We start from the raw sequence: 25,772 nt of genomic DNA, 5'->3' as shown, positions 1-25,772 counted from the left end.
CCCATTTTAAAAGTTTGAGTCAGTTCTAATTGACAGTTCTTTTTGCCTGCAGAAGATAGTTTCTGTTGCATAGAAAAGTGCAGTTATTTTTCCCTACAGAGTGCGTGGGGAGGTGGAAAAGTAGGAAATATAAAAACACAGTTTCCTATTGAGTGGACTAAATCCTAAAGAGAAAAAAAAAAAAAAAAAAAAAGGCAAATTGCCACTTATGGAAGAAGTTTAGTTACCTTCTATTTGCAAAAGAATTAGACATGGAGGAGCTGTGCTTTTGCAGCTGAAATATGGGTTCATAAAGGGATTGCTGATTCTAATAAAGTCTCAAGTAGAGCACCTTGAGGTTCATAGAAACATGAAGAAAAGAAATTGGCAGATATTCAGCCTGCAGTATCTTAAAACAAAATTATAAACAGCAATGCTAAAGTAGTGGAGGTGCATGACCTTACATATTTTCATGCAGAGAATTTAATATAACATGACAGCAACTTTATCACTAAACATAAGAAACAGGAGTGTGTTTACAAAAGGGTCATATAGATTGATAACATAATTCAAATTAAAGATCCCTGTGATGAGGCTTCACTTAGAAAAGCACTGAAAGGCATTTATGAGAAGAAATACAGTATTGCAGTGTTTCCCAAACTTGGGACGCTGCTCGTGTAGGGAAAGCCCCTGGCGGGCCGGACCGGTTTGTTTACCTACCATGTCCGCAGGTCCGGCTGATCGCGGCTCCCACTGGCCGCGGTTCGCTGCTCCAGACTAATGGGAGCTGCTGGAAGCGGCGGCCAGTACGTTCCTCAGCCCGCGCCGCTTCCCGCAGCTCCCATTGGCCTGGAGCCGCGATTGGCTGGACCTGCGGACGCGGCAGGTAAACAAACCGGTCCGGCCCGGTTTTCCAGGGGCTTTCCCTACACAAGTGGCATCCCAAATTTGGGAAACACTGCAGTATTGGATTATGAGCCTTCAGAAAACACTTTCTAATAAGATTGTAAGTAAAGTAAATATATGGATAATGTAGGGAAAGAAAAATCTTCCTAGTTACACGTATAAAGCATCAATAAATACCTCTTGAGCACTTCTATCACATAAGCTAAGATGCCATTTATAAATTACTTGGACGTATTGAGTATGGAACATTAACATTTTTAAACTAAGAGCATTTACAATGTGAACTGAAGGAACATCTAGCTAATAAAACATTCATTCATTTGCAGATTTTTTTTTACACCGTAGATAAAGCACTAATGAATGTTATAGGAGAAAAAACTGTCCCAGCTAATGAGAGATCAAATCTAATTGCAGGGTGTCCTGGAAGCATACTTTGTGGGTTGAGTGGCTGGAGAACTCTAGGACTACAGCTTAATTAAATGGCATTTTGAAGATGTCAGGATGGGTGCATCTTGTGTGTATGGAATTAAAATAATGAAGTTAATTTATGAAGTGAGTACTGGCTGAGTGCAGATAAGAAATCAATTTTTCGCAATAGAAAATATCAATTATTGTATCAAGGGGACTGTGCAGTAGGGGTGGGCAAATGCCTACTGAATACTAAATTATTTGGAAATATTTGGATTCAGAGTTTGATAAAACTACAATGGAAAGGTACAGGGTTAAAGTGACCTTATTATGAGCACTGATGCAGGTAGGGAGAGGAGAGAAGCACAGTCACACACAGCTTGCTGGGTTCAAAAAAGAAAGTCAGCCCTGAAAGTGTGTGCCCGAAATTGCAAAGACAATTTATTATTAGTCTTGCTGCTGCTGTAATTATGCCAACAGTGCATTTGGGGCTGTACAAGACACAAAAATAACAACTGTCCCTGCCTTGAAGTGCTTACAATGCAAAAGAGAGACAAGGGGCCAAGCTGAACTGAGAGGTGAGTTAAAAACAAGCTAAGTTTAGCTATTCTGGTCTAACACACGGATGTGTGGGATGAAGTGGAAATGGCATGCGATTTGGGTTAGCATTTGATGGCCTGCAGTTTTGGCTGACCTCCAAATCTTCACATGCCCTAACCTTAGGTCTAGACAACACTTAAAAGGTTTGCTGGTACAGCTATACCTGTATAGCTATTCCAGCAAAAACCTCAGTGCAGATAGACCTTATATCAGCAAAAAAAAAGTTTCTGCAGTAAAGCTTATTCCAGTTCAGTGAGCAAAATAAACAATACTAGCAAAAGTTCTTTTATGTCCCTATAAATGCATCTACATTAGGGTTTTAGCTGGTATAGAAATGTTGCCCAAAACATACCCCCTACCCAACATTACTATACTGGCAAAAATTTCTAGCATAGACCTGGCCTTAGATTCAAGCAGCACAAAATGATTCAAGCTTCAGGGTACACAAAAAGGGGTGTATGGACTTTTAAAGGCAGCTTTTTAGAGCAGGTACCATCGCCACCATATAGGCTAACAAGGGTGCAGATTGGTCGAGCTGTGTTTTCAATGTTACCCTACCCATCCCTAAACCCTAAGATAAAGATGGAGAGCCTGGCTTTCCCTTTGTGTACTCAGGCCTATGCTTGAGGCAGGCATGGATGTGTGAAGTGAAAAATCTATAGAAATAGCTGGAAATGGTGTGTGAGTTTTGTTCTCCATTGTGTGTATCAAAGTCAGTTTGGGGATGGTCTGTTACTGCTGCAAGTTAGCAGAGAGATGTCTATTTGCAAAATTTAAATAGTTACAGAAGCTCAAATGCAACTATATATAAATGAATGACAAAGTCCACACCCAGCCACGGACTTAACAGAACACCTTCTGAACACCAAAATATCTTCTAGCCCATCATCCCATGGTGGCATGAACAGCTTCCCACGTAGCCAGGACCCAGATTTCTGATTGACCATCAGCTTCCACCTCTTTCTAAACATTATCTAGAAACGTAGCTGTGTCCCCCCAGATCCTCCTAAGTAACAAAACCTCCCAGCTGCAGCTTGGACTTGTCTCCCCTATCCATGAGGTTCACTGACATCAGTCCAATCAAGAAGGTTAGCCTGCCAGGTACCAGAAATGTTTCCTTGCACTCCCCCATTGAGCTGAGAACATTATACATCAGCCCACCAACTTCCTAAATGCTATTAGGTTCTAGACAGAGGGAGGAAAGTTGTATTCAATTCTCATGGATATTGACCACAAAACAGAACACACATGTGACCAGCAACTTTTTAAGATACAGCAATTGCAAATACATATTTCCTCCCTCCCCCCAATAATGCAGCAGCTAAGCCAGCTGCTGTGCACTTGGACAATGTGGAGGAGAGGAAGATGATAAATAGTCTCTGCCATCCCTGATGCTGTGATAGCAAGTGTCCTTTAAATATGGGACAGGAAACACAAAAACGTTTAGCTCCTTTTTCTCTGACAGACAGGAGGAATCTTGAACCCAACCTTGGTGCCTAAACAGCATCTGGGGACGCAGAAGGCTCACCAGTCCCCTTGAATTGAAAGCTGAAGCTCAGTTTAAAGCTTTTAAAACTTGTCCTAGGAAATAGTGTCGTAATGGCCCTGGTTCTGTAGCCACTGAATTGAGGAAACTTTGCAGTTTACTTCAGTGGGTGCAAGATCGGGCCCAATTCTGGGGAAAGCCAAGAAGACCCATGACTGCCATAAAAGGGATGTGCCTGCACAACATCGCAGACAGTAAAGCTAAGAGCCATTCATTAATATTATTAAACACTCCTATTAACTACATTCAGTGATGTAAATAGATTAAAGGCATGGTTAGAGCATAATGTTGTAAAGGCAACACAACTAACATTTCCTATTCATCATTGCCTTTCCATTTGTATGTGACTGTAAGCAACACCTTGTTTATGTTCAATGACTCGTTCACGGTTTCTTTTCCTTCCTTGGCCTATGACTCTCAAATAGGAACATAGGACCTGCCAATAAGAAGGGTCACAATAAGCAAAAGGGGCCAAAATATGCCCTCATGTAAGTAAGTGCCACTCCAGGTCGAAATCTTTCCCAGAAACAGAATTACAAAACGCAGTCTGAATTTGCACAATAGCTTTGAGCATGTATTTTCTTTTGTGTGTTTGTAATTTCAATGCTAGTGAAAACTGGCAGACTGACAGCCCTGAATGTCTTTATCCCAGAACAGGGACAACACAAGCAGCAGCAGAAAGCAAAAGCTTCCCGTGCGACCCACCAATACACCTCAAAGTTCCACTGGAGGGACCATTACAAGAAATAGTTTATATTCAATCCTTGGCTTCTCTACTGAGAATGCTAACAAGGAGCCATTTAGGGACAGTGTAATGCCTCACTTGGAACTGGACTGAGATCCGGTAACATACCTAGGACAGACTTTATATAGCTTGTATTGTCCAGCACAGGGCTGGGCAGTACAAGACGTACATTTCTGGGGAAACGTCTGGGACTGGGACTGTGCTGGGGTCACCCGGCAGTATAATTCAGTCTGGTAAGAGACTAGCTGTGACTGGCAGGTTATAGGTACACACACACTAAGATGGGAGTGACTTACATGCCGAAGGGTGTTTGTGAGCAGTCCTGACAGGAGGCTACAGCAGCAAAGCAGTGTAAAGTGCATCCCAGGTTAGAGGGCAGGGGTGGCACAGTTACTCACTAGTCTAGATTGTACCCTGGGTAGGTCACAGATGACCAAACACATCCCAATCTCAGCAGATGGTGTCGCATGGTATCAGGCTGCAGAGGATAAAGGGGAGAGGAACTTGCTCCCTTTCGGAGACTGTGGCCCCTCACCTTCTGGGCATTGAGGCCTAGTGGCCAGAGTCTCTGGAGCCGGGGGTAGCTCAGGAGGTAGGGAGGGAGTAGCTAGGGGCCATGTGCAGGCAGAGGGGTAGCTCAGGGGCCATGTGCAGGCAGCGGGGTAGCTCAGGGCGCAGTGGGGAGTAGCTAGGGGCCATGTGCGGGCAGAGGGGTAGCTCAGGGAGGGGGTGGCTAGGGGCAGCTCAGGGAGCAGGGAAGGGGTGGCTAGGGGCTGTGTATGGGCAGGGGGTAGCTCAGGGTGCAGGGAGGAGGGTAGCTAGGGGCCATGTGCAGGCAGAGGGGTAGCTCAGGGCGCAGGGAGGGGAGTAACTAGGGGCCGTGTGCGGGCAGAGGGGTAGCTCAGGGAGGGGGTGGCTAAGGGCAGCTCAGGGAGCAGGGAGGGGGGTAGCTAGGGACAGCTCAGGGTGCAGGCAGAAGGGTGGCTAGGGGCAGCTCAGGGAGCAGGAAGGGGGTAGCTAGGGGCTGTGCATGGGCAGGGGGTAGCTTAGGGTTTATGCTTATAAACCCTGTTTGCAGTGTTCCCCCAACTTAATGCAGAGTTACTTCCCTCCTTTTATTATTATTATTATTTTTTTTTGCTACATTCAGAGTCTGTGCTAGTGAGAGGGGGAAATATTGCCTCTTAGAGGCATCCAGGGGGTGGTGTGTAATTATCCCATGTCACTGGGTGGGGGCTTGAGATGGTTTTGTGTTGTATTATTGAAAAGAAACCCCTAGATACTGAACCCGGTCCTTGTTGCTGCCAACTCTGACTGGCAGAAGGGTTACACATATTATGTGTTCAATATCTTCATCAACGACTTAGATATTGGCATAGAAAGTACGCTTATTAAGTTTGCGGAGGATACCAAACTGGGAGGGATTGCAACTACTTTGGAGGACAGGGTCATAATTCAAAATGATCTGGACAAATTGGAGAAATGGGCTGAGGTAAACAGGATGAAGTTTAACAAAGACAAATGCAAAGTGCTCCACTTAGGAAGGAAAAATCAATTTCACACATACAGAATGGGAAAAGACTGTCTAGGAAGGAGTATGGCAGAAAGGGATCTAGGGGTTATAGTGGACCACAAGCTAAATATGAGTCAACAGTGTGATGCTGTTGCAAAAAAAGCAAACATGATTCTGGGATGCATTAACAGGTGTGTTGTGAGCAAGACACGAGAAGTCATTCTTCCGCTCTACTCTGCTCTGGTTAGGCCTCAGCTGGAGTATTGTGTCCAGTTCTGGGCACCGCATTTTAAAAAAGATGTGGAGAAATTGGAAAGGGTCCAAAGAAGAGCAACAAGAATGATTAAAGGTCTTGAGAACATGACCTATGAAGGAAGGCTGAAAGAACTGGGTTTGTTTAGTTTGGAAAAGAGAAGACTGAGAGGGGACATGATAGCAGTTTTCAGGTATCTAAAAGGGTGTCATAAGGAGGAGGGAGAGAACTTGTTCACCTTCGCCTCTAAGGATAGAACCAGAAACAATGGGTTTAAACTGCAGCAAGGGAGGTCTAGGTTGGACATTAGGAAAAAGTTCCTAACTGTCAGGGTGGTTAAACACTGGAACAAATTGCCTAGGGAGGTTGTGGAATCTCCGTCTCTGGAGATATTTAAGAGTAGGTTAGATAAATGTCTATCAGGGATGGTCTAGACAGTATTTGGTCCTGCCATGCGGGCAGGGGACTGGACTCAATGACCTCTCGAGGTCCCTTCCAGTCCTATAATCTATGAATCTATGAATCTATGAATATTCAGTAAACAGTTATTTGGACCCTAGTGAGCTGACATGGTTCCTTCATGTGACGGTAGTTGTGTAAACAGCAAAAGATACAACACATGAGAAGTTGTTTTGTTATTTTTAAAGTACAGATCCCAGAGTATCACTGAAGGATCCTACCAGCCACAAGGACTTGGGGTTTTCAAAGGAAAAGGTCACATACCTAAAATTCTGCACGTGACACACAGATCTCTTCCTAAATTCTTCTAAACAATTAATTAGATCCTTGAAGTTCTTGGGGTGTTCAATCTCCATTACTACTGACTGCCCGCCCACCATTCTGTCCTAGCCTACAGTTTCCATGGAATTTAAAGTCACAGCATGCTGATTTCTGTAGACTTGCAGCAATAGTTTGTCAGTCGGTTTTCCATTGTTACATGGTTTCTATGCCCTAGACATCACCTTGTGCCAACATCAAACCTCTTTCCTATCTATTTGGAATTAGTGCAATAATACGATGATGTTAAAATGTAAATTTAAATTTCCACTTTCTGTTTAAGAGCCAATACGTTTTTAATCACAAGACACAGGATAAGAAGGAACTCATGAGGAAGGCTATTTTTATGGTTGAAGTGCTGGATTGGGATTGAGGACATCTGGGTTGTGTTCCTGGCTCTGCTGCAGACCTTGAATATGACTGTGAACAAGTCATTTCACACGCCTCTGAATTTCACCATCTGAAAATTGGGCACAATTCTGACCCCTCTCACACTGATGGCTGAAAGCTTAATTCATTAACTCACTAAAACGCCGGACACTTCAGACAGGCACTTTACAAACACTTCTTGCCCACGTGCTTTAGTACCTGCCACTACTAAAGATTCTTGGTGCAATGCAGACCAAAGATCACCAGCTGTACTGAACTATAGTGCTTTAATGATAACAAATCCACTAGAAACTTTAGTTGGATAATTTACCCCTTGCCCTTCAAATTACCGTTTTGCTACAAAAAAGAAAAAGAGAAAAAAACCTACCAACAAAAAACCCCTAAGCAAATTCCACAACATGTAATTTATCACTTCATGAGACTTAAATCTGTGCCTTTGTAGCAGCGAGGTCAATGTGTTAATCAGCTCTGCCACCTTGCTCCAGCGTTGCAATGGTTTACAGGCATGCTACTGAATCCCACCTAGATTCCATTTGCTAACACCTTCCGTTAATTGCCAAAAAAGCCGCAGTTCAAAAGCCATGTTCATTCAGTAATTTCAGGCCCCCAGAGCCAGGATAAATCACCTAAGCATCCTGGTTTGATGAGCGCCAGCTCATTAAACATACTGAAGATGTGTGGTGCGCAGCACTTCCTAACCTGCTTAGTTTGTTTTAAAACCAACAAACAAGGAAGAAAGGGAAAAAATAACCCACCAGGCCAGCCTCAAGAAAATGCTTTTAATCCCTGACTAGTGGAGCCCTCGGTGATTGTTACAAATGAAACCCCAATGGTTTTTCTGGAGGGAAAAAAAAAACCATCACCTGCTTCTGGATAAATTCTAACCCTGGCAGAGGAGCTAGCACAAGGTCAATATAACAAGTGAGTCTCACTTAAATCCCTATTGGTAAATGGGACTTAAGTGGTGCCCAGACCCTGTGCTAATTCCCCTGACTGGGCCAAATTTCACCCTCTGGCCACTCTGGTGGGACAACTTGGGGTGTCGTCCTACTCTCTATGGGCACATCTACACTGCAAAAAAACAACAACAACACAAACCAACCCCACGACAGTGAGTCTTCACTGCTGGCCTACCGACTCGGGCTTGTGGGGCTCATGCTACAGGGTTAAAAACAGCAGAGTAAATGTTCCCACTCAGGCTCTGAGACCAACCCCCTCCCCAGGTTTCAGTGCCTGAGCACAAACCTGCTAATTTTAGCACCGCAGTGGAAGCATGAGTCTTTATTTATTTATTTTTGGCAGGGCAGACATACCCTAACAACTCATAGGCTGGACAATGTCCTGCCTTCAAACGCTTCTTCAAAACCCACTTGTTGCACCTGGCTTTCTACTGCTGACCTCCAATCCTGTGCTATCTGCTCCCGTCATCTCGTCCCACTTCATTCTCAGCTCAAAAGACATTAGAGCTTGTAAGATCCATTTCCAATACGAGATAAAAGAAGTAAAGATAATGAGGGCTAACACTCATCCCTCCCTTTGCTGGCCCCTCCCACCGTAATCTTCATTCTGTTTGTCTTGCGTTGGTTGTGCTCTCGTAGGGCTTTGATTCTCTCTCTCTGTAAAGAGCCCTGCAAAGTTATGGTGCTATATATTGAATAATAAATAACATGAATAGCAAAATCTATTCCTAGGAGCTGCTACTGAGTAATCATTAATTATAACAACAATCTGAGGAACCACCAAATGAAAGTAACCTTTCTTGATATACCATTGGCTCTTTCAGAGTGACACTACAAATCTGTATTTGAGACTGATTCATTGGGTCTCATTCTCCTCTCTCTTACACCAGTGTAAATCAGAAATAACTCGCTCAACTGACGAAAATGAAGTTACAGCTGCATAAAACTGATGTGAGAGGAGAATCGGGTCCAGCGTTTCCACCATAGACCTGAGCTGGGGGTGTAACATACTGGGCATTCGAAATTGCAATTGACAGACACACATGGTATATAATTAGATCACTGCTCTTTAATGTGAAATAAAAGCCTTTGGTTTCAGTGGTAGCCGTGTTTGTCTGTATCAGCAAAAAACAAAAACAAAACAAAACAAACAAACAAACAACCACCAAGGAGTCCTTGTGGCACCTTAGAGACTAAACACATTTATTTGGACATAAGCTTTCGTGGGCTAGAACCCACTTCATCAGATGTATGAAGTAAAAGATACAGGAGCAGGTATAAATACATGAAAGGATGGGGGTTGCTTTACCAAGTGTTAGGTCAGTCTAATGAGATAAAACAATTGGGGAAATCAGGCCTAATCTGATGGTATCTAGTTTGCAAATTAATTCCAGTTCTGCAGCTTCACGTTGGAGTCTATTTTTGAAGTTTTTTTCTTGAAGAATTGCCACTTTTAGGTCTGTTATTGAGTGACCAGAGAGATTGAAGTGTTCTCCTACTGGTTTTTGAATGTTATGATTCCTGATATCAGATTTGTATCCATTTATTCTTTTGTTTAGAGACTATCCGGTTTGGCCAATGTACATGGCAGAGGGGCATTGCTGGCACATGATGGCATCAGGTAAGGCTTGAATAAAGACTGGGAGTGGTTGGGTCATTACAAAACCTAAAGTTCCCCAATACTAATTTCTCCCTACTGTTACTCACACCTTCTTGTCAACTGTCTGTAATGGGCCACTCTCTTACCACTTCAAAAGTTATTTTTCCTCCCTTGGTATCCTGCTCTTAATTGTTTTATCTCGTTAGAAAAGCTAGCCCCATCCTTTCATGTATTTATACCAGCTCCTGTATCTTTTACTTCATACATCTGATGAAGTGGGTTCTAGCCCACAAAAGCTTATGCCCAAATAAATGGGTTAGTCTCTAAGATGCCACAAGGACTCCTCGTTTTTTGGGGGGTTTTTTTTGAACAGCCTCTGGTATTTCGAAACAGACGTTATCTTTATATTAGGGCTTGTCTACACTGGCAATTTACAGTGCTGCAACTTTCTCGCTCAGGGGTGTGAAAAAACCCCGGTAGTTACGACCCTCGTGGAGGTGGGTTTTTTTCCAGCACTCTGCCGCAACTACACAAGCTGGGTTAAAGCACTGCCAGTGTAGACTAGCCCATAGCTTGAGTCCCATAGAGAGAAGATATTTCTATCTTCCTTTCTTGCAACAGAGTTTGTGGGAATGGAACTTGCACTCTTTACTTAGACTATACTCTCAGGGGAGTAGGATCAAACCCATTTTTCTGTTCCCATTGTCTTATTTCAAATACTTTCGGATTTAATTTTGCTATAAATCCTTCCACAGTTCCTTACCATCCCTCCTTTGTTTTGACTACCAAATAATGTTGCCACCTTAATGACCCATCATCCAACTTACTACTACAACATTTTGAATAATTCTTAAATGGAGAATGGATATTGACATATACTGAATGATCTTCCTGCCTCCCCAGGGCTGAGTGCACAGGAGTGAAAAGAAAAGTACAAAAATCTATTTTCTGCAACACTTAACGCTTAACTCTGCTGCAGCTGAAATGCAGAGACCCAAATGTTTAGAAATGTTTAGTAGCTATCGAGTTAAAATGCTGAAAGAGCCCATGTTCTACCACCAAGAGTTGAGACCGTCTGTTACCCAGGAACAGATTGATGCTTTACGGCATGTGGTTTGGTCCTTACCGTGGCTGACTGACTGGCAGTGGAAGTAAAACTGTAGCGGAAACAGAATGAAAAGAAAAAAAAAAAAAAAAAAGAGCGAGCTTTTGTCATATGTTAAGAAAATGTTTTTCTGTCAAATGATACACTGAATAAATTCCATTCTGCCTCTGTGTAAAGAAAAGTTGGAAGTGTTCTAAATGAACAACTTATTACAAACCTCAGATCAGTGCACACTACAAGGTTCTGCTACATAGATGCTGAATGGCGTGTGTATCTTGTGACTGATATGGATAATAAATTACCTTATTGCAAGGATGGTGAGATTCCTTTTCCCTAAAAACACTAACATAAAAGAGTACAGAGTCACTGCAAAAGCTGATGTATGTATAAGAGACATAAATGAATTCACTCTTACAGGGAAAATACTGTAATGTTCCGGCTGAGATTTTGTGAGCTCCACAAAGTTTTTGACAGCTGGTGGGACAAAAAATAAGTTTTGCTGCAGTTTCTGGGTAAAGATTCACAAAATATCTCTGTAGTTCTATAGATGCCCAAACCAGAATCCCTAACCCTACTGAGGATAAAAAGCAACTGACAGTAAGGAAAGCCAAATGTTTCTGGTAATAAATGAGGCCACGAGAGTTAGAGCAAAAAAATCCCAAATCTGAAGTTAATAGTGGGATTATGTCATGGAAAAATTACATAGTGCAAAGATTTTCTTCCTGCCACAATGCCCTCTTAAATTTACAAAATACTGCTTTGCTCTTCTATAGTGTCTTTTTATCGGAGGCTCTCTAATGGCTAAAAAAGGGCAGTGGAGGGAGGAAACACAAACAGATCCAAGCAAGGGACTGCAGAACATAGACAGTGTTTTGCTTCTACATCTGCTTTATAAGTAACACAATTATTTAAATATAAGAAGAAGTCAGAAATCAAAGACAAAGGCGGTCACACTCTAGCAAGGAAATAATGTGGAACAGTCTCAAGTGCTGCTGCATTTCTACTGCAGTACTCCTACAATGCTGCTATATTAATCTATTGATCTTTCCCTCTTCTACTTCAGGGTGCAGGAATAAGAATTGCTTGTTTTTTGCAATCTGGGCCACATTATTCCTGTTAAAATTTAATTTAAGTCAGTAGTGTTACACAAGAGACTAATTTGGCCTATTATGTATATTTTCAACTCCTATAGTGATACACACAGGACATGTAACTACCAAAAAAAGGTGTGTTCTTAACTCAAGTTAAAATAGCAGTGAAGACATGACAAATGGGTTTTTAACTTGGGTTAGCAGCTCAAGATAAAAGCAGAGTTGCATCTCTTCACTTCTGTTTTAACTCAAATTAGCTAACCTCAGTCCAGAACACACCCTTTGTTTACAATGAAGAATACCCTTTGATGAAGTTAACAGTAGCCAAAGCAACTGCTGGCTCACAATGGGTGCATGGAGTAATGATGATATTAAACAGTCGGTGAAAATCATCCTTATGCAGAACGTCAGCTCAAGGGTGAATCTCACACTTATAAGCACTTTATCTGCTCAAAGCTCTGCAAAAGTATTTATTTAAAGTTAATTCACTGCCAACACCTTGATCAGTAAGAAGCTGACTTTGTGTTCTAGTTTCAAAGTGAAAATTCTCAAAAGGTCAAAGTCTTGTGGAAGATGTATATGGGTTAAGATATTATTGTGGAACAAAGCTGGGATACAGTTAGGGCAAATTTTTCTTCTTCTCTGCAGCAATTAGTGGTGCTGCATAATATTTCCTGAGATGTCTGCAAGATGAAAAGGTAAGAGAGATCCTTTTTCCCTTTTGTATCTATTTATGTGGGACAGCGAGATTCTGGGGAAAAGTTATAGATAGTATTAAAATTTGTACGATTTCATTATGTTGCAGCCTGCAGGTTTATTTGTCGTGAATTTGTGACCAGAATTCTTTTTTGCAGCATGGAAGGTAAAATCTTCTAGATCAGTCCTGCAAAAATTGTATCTAAATAAATTGGACAGATGTCTTTAAGTCTATTAGTACCCAGGTGCTTAGGAAAACTCTGCTTATTATAGTCTATCTTACCTTAGAGAAACCTATTTGCATAGCAAGGGAGTAAAATTTGTTCTGCTGGAAACAGAAGAGCTTTCAACTGTAAAAAAGCTTCAAAATATTGTTCCTATAAGAACAGCCATGCTGGAGCAGACCAATGGTCCATTTATGCCAGTATCCTGTCCTATCCAACAGTGGCTGGTGACAGGATCCTAATTACTATCAAGCGATCCATCCCTTGTTGACCATCCCAAGTTCTAGCAGTCGGGGTTTATGGACTCTTCTCCATTGCCTTCCTGCCCAAGAAGAAACACTGCTGAAAGTACCTGAAGAGACAAAGGAACTGAGCTGAAGGAAAGACAAGGGCTGAGTCCAGACTAAGACAGGAGTGTAGTCTGTAAAGAGAAATACCTGGAACTCTAAGCTACAGAAACTCTGCAACTTGCCTAAAACAACATTAAGGGTGAGAATTTATTTATTGAAACCAGTCCTTTTAAGATCTTCAGCTTAGTATGTGTGTTTTGTTTTATTTGCTTGGTAATCTGACAATATTGTTTTGGGTGTACTTTCCAGAGGGTAGCTGCACTTGAGTGCTGGTCAATTATCAAAAACATGTTTGTGTGGGTTTTTTTTAAACTGCAGAAAAATTATGTGCTTAATAAATACTTTGCTCTGTTAGTGTTGCCCTATTGCAGAAATTTCCTTCTAGTAAACTATCATTCTGGGGCTGTGGGTCCATTTTAATCTATTCAAAGCACGGTAGACAAGCAGCATAATAATACAGGCTGTAGAAATTCAGTCAGTAACATGGGTCTGTCACAAATAAACAAGATACCCCAGTGATATCAAATTCTACTTTACATTGAAGCCCCACCTCAGCAAGGTATTTAAACTTGTGCCTAATTTTAAGCAGTCAGTATTTCCACTGAAGTTAATAGAACTCCCACGTATTAATTAGGCATGTGCGTAAGTATCTTAGTGAATCCAGAGCCCAGAAAGGACAGAAGATGGTAGCAGGACAGCTCTGAGGCTACATCTACACTACAGGGGGGAGTCGATTTAAGATACGCAAATTCAGCTACGTGAATAGCATAGCTGAATTCGACGTATCGCAGCCAACTTACCCCGCTGTGAGGACGGCGGCAAAATCGACCTCTGCGGCTTCCCGTTGACGGCGCTTACTCCCACCTCCGCTGGTGGAGTAAGAGCGTCGATTCAGGGATCGACTGTCGCATCCCGACGGGACGCGATAAATCGATCCCCGGGAGGTCGATTTCTACCCGCCGATTCAGGCGGGTAGTGTAGACCCAGCCTGAGGTTCTGTGGATTAGCATGTTCTTCCTGCCACCTCTGGAGATTTGAGTCAAAATCCAATCTTGGATCAGAGGTGAAAATGAATCAAGCATGCCTTACCTAGAACCTGTGTGTGCACATCACAGCGTCACTGCGCCACTTGTAAAAAAGGTTTCTCTGCTAAAGAGAAGCTCAGAGTGCACATTAGGATGATGATCCATTAACAGAGCTGTGTGTTGGTGTAAGACTAGAATAGGAAATGGAGGCTGACTGTCAGGAGTTCAGAAATCAAACAGCCATTATGTGAAAAGTACTTGTTGCTAGAAGCTCTGGTGATTACCATCACAGGAAAACTGCAGATGAAGAGACAAGCATGATGACACGTAGGGAAGGAGAGTTTAGACATCCCTTTTCCTCCACAACGCATCTGTAGTTTTGCGTTTCCCTTTTCAATTGTAAGCTCTTTGGAACAGGGACTGTATCTGTCTGTAGAACACCCAAGTACATTTTGGATGTTACTGTTAAGATGTCAGAGGGTGGAGATGGATGGCAGGAGAGAGATCACTTGATCATTGCCTGTTAGATTCACTCCCTCTGGGGCACCTGGCATTGGCCACTGTTAGTAGACAGGATGCTGGGCTGGGTGGACCCTTGGTCTGACCCAATATGGCCATTCTTAATATTTTAAAAAACATTTTTAAAGAACATATCTCCGCTTACATTTTATTGTTTGTATAATGAAGGCACCGGAATGTTAAAACAATCCAACTATCAAGACAGAAGAATTAGATGCTCATCTTATGAATTAGAGGTCGTTTTAATTACATCTGGTATATGCTCATTATCTTTCCAGTACACTTGAACAGCATTATGTGAGCCTATCTGCACTTTACACAGATGTGAGCACATCAGGGTGCTGCTGTATTTTATTCAGTAGACTAGTGTGAGTTTGCTTTTTCCTTTTTTTTTTATTAACTATAATAATGAGAAAATGGTAAATACATCTGGGGCAAAGGAATTGGGGTACAAGGTCTTTAATGAGGTTTTACAAGGATTGTTAATCAACTTGCAAAGGTAAAACATCTTTATTTGCCCAGTGACTGAAAGTTCTTGTCGGTCTGAATAAAAACACTCTTTCACAGCCGCCCAGACCTCTCAGCATATGTTATGGCTATTCACTCGCATTTTCTGAACAACAGCTAGGTCCGGCTATTCTGATTCATGCATATCAATAGTAATAGCACATACCAAATTAGAGACAGATTGCTGAGAATTTAAAATAGATGCATTTGAACAATAATTGGTTATAATTATATTTTTATAACATGGGTCATATTCATAAAAAAGAAGTAGCCAACATGGTTATTAAACAAAACTCTACAATCAGTGTCAAGAGGACCAGCATGGACCAATGCAGCATGCATGGAATTAAGTCAGGCACTGATGAATTCTAATCCACTGACTCACACTGTGGCCTGGGGCAAGCCACCACACCTCGGTTCCCCAACCACTAAATGGGGACAGCAATACGTGGATACCTCTCCTAACAGGAAGGCTGTGAAGAAAAATTAGTAAGTGTTTTCGTGAAGTGCTTTAAAAATGTAAAGCACTGTATAAGTATTATTTGTCAGCCTCTCTCTCACTCAAAGTTCCGCCCCTGCAAATCACATCTGTATTAGGCTTTGCAAAGGAAATTAAAACAATTAAGAGGTTTTATTAGGTATATAAATAAAAAGAATAATGAAAGATGAGAAAGGGCTGCTATGCAATGAGGATGGGGTAGAGATTAAAGATAACCTAGGTATGGCCCAAAAACTAAATGAATATTTTACCTCAGTTTTCAATAAGGATGAAGATATAGCACCTGGGCATGAAGGCTGATGGAAATGTGTGTACAGAAATGGAAGCTACCACATCCAAGATGGAAGCAAAATTTAAAGAGCTTAATGTGCTCAAACTGGGGGGACTGGATAATTCCATCCCAGAATACTGCAAGAACTGGCACATGAGATTGCTAATCCGGTAGCAAGGATTTCAATTTGGGAGTAATACTATATGACTGAAGAATCACTATGTTTAAGTGAGGGGGGAAAAAATGATCTGTGAAATTATAGACACGTTAGCTGGACCTCAGTAGTATGCAAATGTTTAGAACAAATTCTGAAGGAAAGAATAATTCAATTTATGGAGGTAAATGGAAAAGGGGATGTAATGCAAAATGGATTTACCAAAGGCAGATTATGTCAGACTAGTCACATAACTGATTCTTTTAGATAAGTGAAATGCAATAAATTTAATATATTTGGACTTCAGGAAAGCATTTGATACGGTACCAAACGGGATATTATTGGTCAAAGAGATTGGCTTGTTTACCCTAGCAAAATAAATGCTGGGGGGGATATGACTGCTCTCTATAAATACACAAGGGGATAAACATAAGGGAGGATGAAGAGCCATTTAACCAAAATTAAAATGTTGGCACAAGAGCAAATGGGGATAAACTGGCCATGAATAAATTCAGGCTGGAAATTAGAAGAACGCTTTTAACCATCTGAGGAGTGAGGTTCTGAACCACCTCCCAAAGGGAGTTGTGAGGGCAAACAATTTAATTAATTTTAAGACAGAGTTTGATACATTTATGAGTGGGATTATATGGCAGAGTTGTCTGCGGTGGTGGGGGATTAGACTCAGCAGTGCTGGGGAGTCCCTTCCTGTTCATATCTTACGTTCCTAAAAATCTCATGCTTCAGCTGCCACCTGAAAGGGTCAGGAAGGGAATTTTTCCCCCTTTGATGTTTTGTTTTTGTTTCTTCTGAAGCATCATAGATGGCCATGGCTGGAGATGGGTCATTAGATGGGATGTGCCAATGCTCTGAGGTGGTATCAAGAATTCCCTTTCTCAGGTGCTTGGCTGGTGGGTCTTGTTCATGTGCTCAGTTTCTAATGGAGATACCGCAGTTTGGGTTGTGAAAGAATTTTCCTGCAGGTCAGATTGGAAGGGAGCTTGTGGGTTTTTCAATTTCCTCCACAGCATGGAGTGCAGATCACTGGTTAGGATCTGGATATCTCACTGAATCAGTTCCCTGACACTGCAGGAGCCTCGGGCATGGGCGCATCTCTGTTCTCTGCATGTGTCACACGGTAGTTTAGTCTCCAGAGAGCTGTAGTACTTTGGTCTAACTCTGGTTGTGGGGCTTGGTGTGTAGCATGTGATCTACAGGCGGTCAGGCTGGATGATCCGGTGGTTCCTTCTGGCTTTAAACTTTATATCTTTAGGACATCTGAATTTGAACAGCATTGTGTAGGATGGTCAGAATAGCTTTCCAGTTAGCGAGCTGGCTTTTCTTGGAGCCGCTCTCCACAGTTTTGCACTGATTTAACTACATCTGTTTAGAGATGGATAAAGCAACCGGAATAAGACTGCTTATAGCTGTACACCAGATTTCAGTACCTAGGACTGCAGTGGTGCCTAGCCATCTGCACAAGGAAGAATTTCACCCACTAAGTAATAACTTATTCCATAAGAACATAACAAAGGCCGTACCGGGTCAGACCAAAGGTCCATCTAGCCCAGTATCCTGTCTACCGACAGTGGCCAATGCCAGGTGCCCCAGAGGGAGTGAACCTAACAGGCAATGATCAAGTGATCTTTCTCCTGCCATCCATCTCCATCCTCTGACAGACAGAGGCTAGGGACACCATTCCTTACCCGTCCTGGCTAATAGCCATTAATGGACTTAACCACCATGAATTTATCCAGTTCTCTTTTAAACTCTATTATAGTCCTAGCCTTCACAACCTCCTCAGGTAAGGAGTTCCACAAGTTGACTGTGCACTGCATGAAGAAGAACTTCCTTTTTTATTTATTTGTTTTAAACCTGCTGCCTATTAATTTCATTTGATGACCCCTAGTTCTTTTATTATGGGAATAAGTAAATAACTTTTCCTTATCCACTTTCTCCACATCACTCATGATTTTATAGACCTCTATCATATCCCCCCTTAGTGTCCTCTTTTCCAAGCTGAAGAGTCCTAGCCTCTTTAATCTCTCCTCATACGGGACCCGTTCCAAACCCCTAATCATTTTAGTTGCCCTTTTCTGAACCTTTTCTAGTGCCAGCATATCTTTTTTGAGATGAGGAGACCACATCTGTATGCAGTATTCGAGATGAGGGCGTACCATCGATTTATATAAGGGCAATAATATATTCTCAGTCTTATTCTCTATCCCCTTTTTAATGATTCCTAACATCAATGATTCCATAACTAGTCCCAATAGACTTACTCCTGGAATAAGTTCTGCTTATTATAAGAGTGACACAACTGGGCTCTTATTAACTAGGGCCTCGGACTCCTACATCACTGAGGGACAGAGTCACAAAGGTACTCAGGTGCTAGGATGGGGAGCGTTGCAATGCCAACCTTTTAGGGGCCTAGGAAGTCACAGGAGAACGCTGATTCACAAAGCCTGAGTTAGGTGCCTAGGCTCCCTATACAATGAAGGGGGAGAGAGAAGCACCTTAGCCTGCAATTCACAAAAGCCAACACACGACACCGGGAGCTGCCTAAAGACAGTTAATAGGGGATGCTGACAACTGGGTGTGTCCCACATCCCACCCCATCATGGAGATAGGCACCTAAATCCAGGGTGCAAAGAGGCTCCTACATCTGCTAACAACTCATGGATGGGAACTGCTCTCCTGGAGGCAGGCGGCTTAGGCATCTAAGCCACATCCTGTGAGAAGAGTGAGGTGCCTGCCCTACTCTATGCAACATAGCCGGAGGAAGAGGAGGTAGTCCCACTGCCCACCTTGTAACTTTTAGCTCGGTGGCTGGAGCACTCCCCTGGGATGTGGGAGATTCGGAGTGAATTCCTTCTATGCCTGAGGTGAAGAGAGGATTGAACGGGGTCTCCCATCTCCCAGGAGAGTGCTCTGACCACTGAGCTACAGGATATTTGGAGGTAGCACTCCTCCTCTCTCCCCTGTGGAACTGTACCAGTTTGGTGCACGGGGGCAGGACCTGGGGTCCCCCCTCCCTGGTGGGTGCCCTAACCAGCAGTCTACAGAGTAATTTTCAGTCTCTCTCTCTCTCTCTCTCGCTCCGGCCCAATGACTAAGTATCCACAGTGCAACAACTTCAAATACTTAAAGAGCAGTAGGGTGGGAGTAGACAGAGAGAATGAGTCAGAGTCTCTCCTCCAGCCAGATTTTGAATGGCACTGTCCTGAATATGCCGATGGGATTGGGCTGCACACGTGAGTGGAACCGACTAACGCCTCTCTCCCCCCCAGTTCATGAACCGCTCTGAGGCTTAGGCGGGCAATAGGAGGCAGCACTACAGAGGCTCAGTGGCAGAAACTTACGCACCTGGGAAACTTTTACCCCGCAGTTAGGTACTGAGTTAGTTTAGGAACCTACAGGATTAGGCAGGAGTTTTGTGAAGCACTATGTAGCCTAAAACTTAGCTAGGCAACTAAATCTGCGATTTAGGTACCTAAGTACCTTAGTGAGTATGAGGCCTTAGGTGGTATTTAAAATGTTACCCTCGCCCTATAAAATAGCATCCACTGACCCTAGAAGAAAGCACCATATAATCCAAAAAGCTCTTTAAAGAATGCAGAGGTTTTAAACACTTTCCAGACGCCACAGCAGTAACTGACTGGGTCAAGAAAGTCTACTCAGAAACTAAACAGGAGGATTACCTAAAAACCTGTGAGAGTTTGAGGGGATTGGTCACTCATCATTGATCTCAGAGTAACTAGTCTAATCTACCTGCCTAAAATAGCATGACAGGGTTCATTGCAGTGAAGTTATAAAGCCAGCTGCTGTGGAAATGCCTGAACACAGCTCATACCCTTTAGGGCTGGAACATCCTACTCTCTGATAAGTCCTAAAGCAGTGAGTAGGAATATACTCAGGGATAAAACAAGGTTATTCAAAGATTCTTCACATCTGTCACCCTTATTTCAGTGCTTTTACACAGGGCCTGATTTGCAGAAGTACCGAGCACCATGAGTCCAGCTGAAGACAGCAGGAATTGCAGGGGGGACTCAGAAGCCTCTGAAAATCAGGTCCTCAGTCACTTAAGATCAGTAAATTTAGGAGTGTTTGAGACAGCAGACTGAGCATGAACCTCCATTTGAAAATGTTTAGGGGTCCGCAAATGAAAGACTGCTCTAAATCAAGATTGCATGCCTTTGGGGAAGAGATGGGTTAACCAAACACATGCTACTGGGCTTAATTCAGGGGTAACTGAGTGAAATTCTCTGGCCTGATACATATGGGAGGCCAGATTAGATGATCTAACCCAAAGTGGGTCGCCACTCTGTTTAAATGGGGTCGCCAGGGCTGGCATTAGACTTGCTGGGGCTGATGCCCGAGTCCCACTACTCGGGGCGGAAGCCAGAGGGTTAGTCAGTCAGGTTACAGGCCCCCTGCCTGGGGCTGAAGCCCTTGGACCTTGGCCACTCCACCCAGGGCAGTGAGGCTTAGGTTTTGGCTCCCCCAACCGGGGCTTGGGTGGGCTCAGGCTTTGGTTCTCCCTCCTGGGGTTATGTAGTAATTTTTGCTGTTAGAAGGGGGTTGCCGTGCAATGAAGTTTGAGAACCCCTGATCTAACAGTACATTCAGGCCTTTAAAATAAAAATAAATGGAGATATACTCATCTCATAGAACTGGAAGGGACCTTGAAAGGTCATTGAGTCCAGCCCTCTGCCTTCACTAGCAGGACCAAGTACTGATTTTGCCCCAGATCCCTAAGTGGCCCCTTCAAGGATTGAACTCACAACCCTGGGTTTAGCAGGCCAATGCTTAAAAACTGATGCTATCCCTCCCCCCTTAAACTCTATTAATTTAGGACTTAAGTGAAGCCTGGATTTCACCTCAGGTTTCTAACTACAGATTTTTGTTGACGCTCTTAATTTTTTTTTTCTCTTTTTTTTAAATCAACTGCTGGGATTTTTAAGAGCTTGGATAGAACCACACTGCCAAAGAAGAAGGGGCCAACGCCAGAAAAAATTTGGCAGTCACAGTAAAGTGGCACAGAACATGCTACTTGTGTCATGGGAAAGAAAGGCAGCCCATAGCCATGCTGTGTAAATGCTTGGCTGAATATGCTGCAGTTCTTGAAGTACCAATGGAGTTTTCCTTGCAACTGCAACAGCTGCTGTTAAGGCTCTTGTATTTAAAAATGGGTGCCTTTGTGCCATGATGTAACATTAAGTGAGAAACTACAAACTGTGAGTAACTGACATGACCTGTTAAAAGCTCAAATTGACAGTACAAAGCCTTGTTTAGGAGAATCCATTATTGAATAGGAAACTTGTGAGTGTTTTAAAAAAATAGATTCGAAGCAGAAACCTCAACAGCTCGCTGAAGAGTCCTGCAAATGCATTTAAGTGCAACCCACAGACCCAGCCATGCTAAAATGCAGATTATAATCTACACATAAAAATGCAGATTCTTGTTACATTTGTTTGATTAAGGTACAGAACTGGGATTCACAAGATCCAGGTTCAACTCCCAACTCCAGTTTTGGCTCATTTTAAGGAGCACTCTGGAGTACAATGGTGACATTGACATGCGCAACTACATTACCCCCACTTTAGCTGCTAGAACTTTTACTCTGAGACATTACACTGCACGCTCCTGCACTTTAGCAGTCACACAAAGGGAACTCAGCAGGAAAGAGAGAAAATTATAAAGCAGTCTTTAGAAGAAAGATTTGACTTAAGGGCTGCACATAGTTTTGATAAAGCCAACTCACTGTTTTTCTTCCTTGCTTTTTTCTTCCTTTTATTTACTTGAAGTGCAATTTGAAGTTCTTAATCCCTAGACAATGGGAAGTTATAAAAGACATGCAGTGAGAATGTAGATGTGATAAACTACTGGTTTAGGAACAAAAAGGCTGATGTGAAGGCAGCTTGTGACTATAATGTGAAGTCCTTTATTGTGTTACCACCATACATTTCCATGCTGCAAGATAATCAGAGCTGACTTAAAGGTGTAGAAATAATGCAGCAACAACAATTTGTGAGCGGCAAAAAATGCCTTCCATGGTGACTTTCCCTTCATATAAGTAAAAGTGTACAGAATTCTCAGGTTTACACTAAATTAGGGTTACCATATTTCCACAAGCAAAAAAGTAGGACACTGGGGGGGAGGAGCCCTGCTCTAGCCCCACCCCTGCCCCGCCCCATCCACTCCCTCCCACTTCCCACCCCCTCATTGCCCCCCTCAGAACCTCCAACCGCCCCCCGCTCCTTGTCCCCTGACTGCCCCCTCCTGGGACCCCTGCCACTAACTGCCCCCTAGGACCCCACCCCCATCTAAGCCACCCTGCTTCTTGTCCCCTGACTGCCCCCTCCTGAGAACCCCCTACGACCCTACCTGTCCCCTGACTGCCCCGACTCTTATCCACACCCCCACCCCATATTCACACCCCCGCCCCCAGACAGACCCCCGGGGACTCCCACGGCCTATCCAACTGCTCCCCGCCCCCTGACAGGACCCCTAAAACTCCTGACCCATCCAACCCCCTCTGCTACCTGCTGCCTCGACCCCTCTCCACACCCCTGCCCCCGACAGCCCCCCCAGAACCCCAGATCCATCTAACCCCCCCTGCTCCCTGTCTGTCCCAACCCCTCTCCACACCCCTGCCCCCCTGACAGCCCCCCCCCAACTGCAGACCCATCCAACCCCCTCTCCCTGTCCCCTGACCAGGGCCGGCTTTAAAGAGCCCAGGAATCGGGCTGCACTCCAGCCGGGGTTGCGGGGCTTGCGGCTGGGCCGGAGGTGCTTGGCCGGAACCAGGGCCGGCGCTGCTGGGGCCCGGGCCAGGCCGGAGCCGCCGGGGCCAGCACTGTTGGGGCCTGAGCCGGGCCGGGGGTGCTCGGCCAGAACTGGGGCTGGCGCTGCTCGGGCCCAGGCTGGGGCTGGCGCTGCTCGGCCGGCGCCAGGCTGGCGCGCTCAGCCGGAACCAGGGTCACCGCCGCTGGGGCCCAAGCTGGGCCGGAGCCACTGGGCGCCACTCGGCCCAGGCCGGAGGGAGCCGCTTGGCCAGGGCCGCGCCTTCCCGGAGCTCTCCTCCTTGTGCCCCCCCCACCCCAGCTTACCTGCTGCTGCCTCCCGCCTGCCCCTGCTTCTTTTCAGACTTCCCGCGAAGATCTGATTCGCGGGAAGCAGGGGAGGGGGAGGAGCAGGTGGGCGGAGCGTTCAGGGGAGTGGAGGAGGGGGAAGACAGCTGCGGGGCCGGACAGCATGGTAAGACTGCAGGGGATGGGGGGAGCCAGGAAGGGGCTTTGAGTGCCCAGCGGCACTTGGCCGCCGCTTTTCTGTCTATCAATAGCCGACTGGGGGGAAATCCCGGACATTTTTAGATTTTTAAAAATCCCCCCCGGGACGGCTATTTATAGACCGAAAAGCCAGACATGTCCGGGGACATCCGGACATATGGTAGGCCTACACTAAATAATACAGAACACTTGATTAGAATCAAGTGCCCTGCAAGATACAAAACTCCTTGGCTGTGCAGTCAGATTGACTTCTAAACAATGCATAAACAAATTAACCAAGGCACCTCATGTTTTGAGCCTTGCTCATTCAGGGTTTGCACCCCCACAGCACTAGTTTTTGCATAAATGTATATGAAAAATGTAGTGCTTTCTAAGTCACAATAAATCCATGCTTTCTAAACAGGATTTCTAGCTGCCCAATGAGACACTCGCTCACAACAGTTTCCTAAGGGGTGATAAATGGAGAGAGAATGAGGAGGAGCCATAGGCCCAACAGGATCTACGATACGGAAGGTAGGGTGAACTGGACTTTAAAAAGTGAAGTTATGGCTATTCACGCATTCAAAACTTGAAATATTTTCCAAGAAGTGGGATGCCTGTTTTGAGGATTCCCCTCCACAAAAATGCCTGAGGCCATTACTCAGTGTACTCAGCAAAGGCTGGAAACAGCTGGAAGTGGGCAACTGAAAGGGCAGAAAATGAACCCGATATAGGACTCTAAACAAGTTAGGCAGCACTCCCCTGCCTGCTCCAAGAATCCTCTGTGGGATGTATAGTAGAACCCCTATTTTACAAACTAACCAGGGACTGAGGAGCTCAAAGTTGAGTATGTCAAAATTACAGTAGGTATAGTGCATAAATTCAAGCATGGTGCATGCATCACTTTCTACTTATCCTTCAAACCACTGCAAAAAGTAACTTACCATTCACTGAAGGCATTGAAATGTGAAGGGATGTCAACTTGTTCTTCATTGGTATCCCTTTTGTTATGTTTTTCCCCCTCTGGGAAAAATGGTTCATAAAATTAGTTGTTCAGAAGGTTGTTGCTTGTAAAAAAAAAAAAAAAATCAAGGTTCTACTATGCCATCATGTGATTTATGCAATTAACAATCTGGCATCACAATTCCCAAAGATGTCAATGGAGTTGCATCAAGGACAAAACTGGCCCTCCCTACTTCAAGGCTGGATACAACCCAGTGCTCTGCTCTCACTTTCAATTTTAGCTCAGAAATGCAGTCTGCAGAACCCTACTTAGGGCTGGGCTACACTGGGGGGAGGGGGGGAATCGATCCAAGATACGCAAAGTCGAAGTATCTTGGATCAAATTACCTGGGTCCACACGGCGCGGGATCGACGACCGCAGCTCCCCCGTTGACTGCGCTACCGCCGCTCGCTCTGGTGGAGTTCCGGAGTCAACGGTGAGCGCGTTCGGGGATCGCTATATCGTGTCTTAAGACGCGATATATCGATCCTGGATAAATCGACTGCTACCCGCCGAAACGGCGGGTAGTGAAGACGTACCCCATCTGGCATCTACTGGAAGCACAAGTTTCTGGATTAGACGTGGTCAAAATGTTTCTGTTGAAACAGGTTTTTTTTGACAGAAAATTGGGGTTTCAGAGAAGTAAAACTGTGAAAAGTGTCTGCTTTTTGTTGAAAGCCTAAACGTTTTTGGTTTTTCAAGAAAAAATTTAAATTTTCTGTAGAAACACTCCCTCTTTCCCCCATTTGCTGATTAGCTCCAATATGCATGTTCTTTTGGTAGAAAATTGTAGAATTGCATGCTAGATGTTTGTTAGTATGAAAAGCATGGACAAAAACAAACCTCCCACATCTCAGAATTCAAAAGTTTTAAACCAGTACTTTAAACTGTAACCTCAAAAAACTAACTAGTATTAAACACAGAATTACTATGCAAGGCATTGCAGGTTTTTGGGACATGGCATAAGCTGCACAGAGCACTTCTGGTGGATACAGATATTTAGTTGAAATGCCCAGTGGAGAAGTTTTGATTAAGCTTCAGTCTTCGGGCAATGGAATAGAAGAGAATGCATGCAGCATGGCCACACAGCGCTGTGGGCTCACTCGACAGACTCTTCATTATACTGAACAAACTCCAAAAGATAATTGGTTTGTGAAGCATTGGAATTTGAACTGTGAAGTCTAAAACTATGTAATGAGAGACATCATCAATTCTGATAAATTAAAATGGTAAACAAAAAATAAAGCTGTTTTTACATATTGTCTCTTCTCTCTAAGAAGACGAATACACTTTAAAAGAAGCCATGCAGTGCAGGTTCCTACAAGGAGTAGAAGTCTGCATGACTGGTATCACCAGGGACCTGTGTTTAAATAAAAGCTATTTT

General features: G+C 43.8%; 1 protein-coding gene across 5 annotated transcripts in view; it reads right to left on the bottom strand.

Annotated features, from left to right (window-relative positions):
- The window catches only part of LOC128826611 (leucine-rich repeat and fibronectin type III domain-containing protein 1-like protein), a 232,637-nt gene that overhangs the window by 140,136 nt on the left and 66,729 nt on the right, over positions 1 to 25,772 (bottom strand). For 2 of the 5 annotated variants that reach the window (XM_054009978.1, XM_054009975.1), the window contains exons 2-3: positions 24,330 to 24,452; positions 21,879 to 21,943 (exon numbers count right to left, since the gene is read on the bottom strand). The exons of 2 other annotated variants lie outside the window; for them this stretch is intronic. The gene's annotated coding sequence lies outside the window, so the exon portion shown is untranslated. The remainder of the gene's footprint in view (positions 1 to 21,878; positions 21,944 to 24,329; positions 24,453 to 25,772) is intronic. One more of the 5 variants, XM_054009976.1, reaches the window with a different exon arrangement.

Source organism: Malaclemys terrapin, chromosome 20 (assembly GCF_027887155.1).
Source record: "Malaclemys terrapin pileata isolate rMalTer1 chromosome 20, rMalTer1.hap1, whole genome shotgun sequence".
Lineage (NCBI taxonomy): Eukaryota > Metazoa > Chordata > Testudines > Emydidae > Malaclemys > Malaclemys terrapin.
Note: the sequence above shows the minus strand (reverse complement) of the source record. Positions and strands in the feature narration are given on the sequence as shown.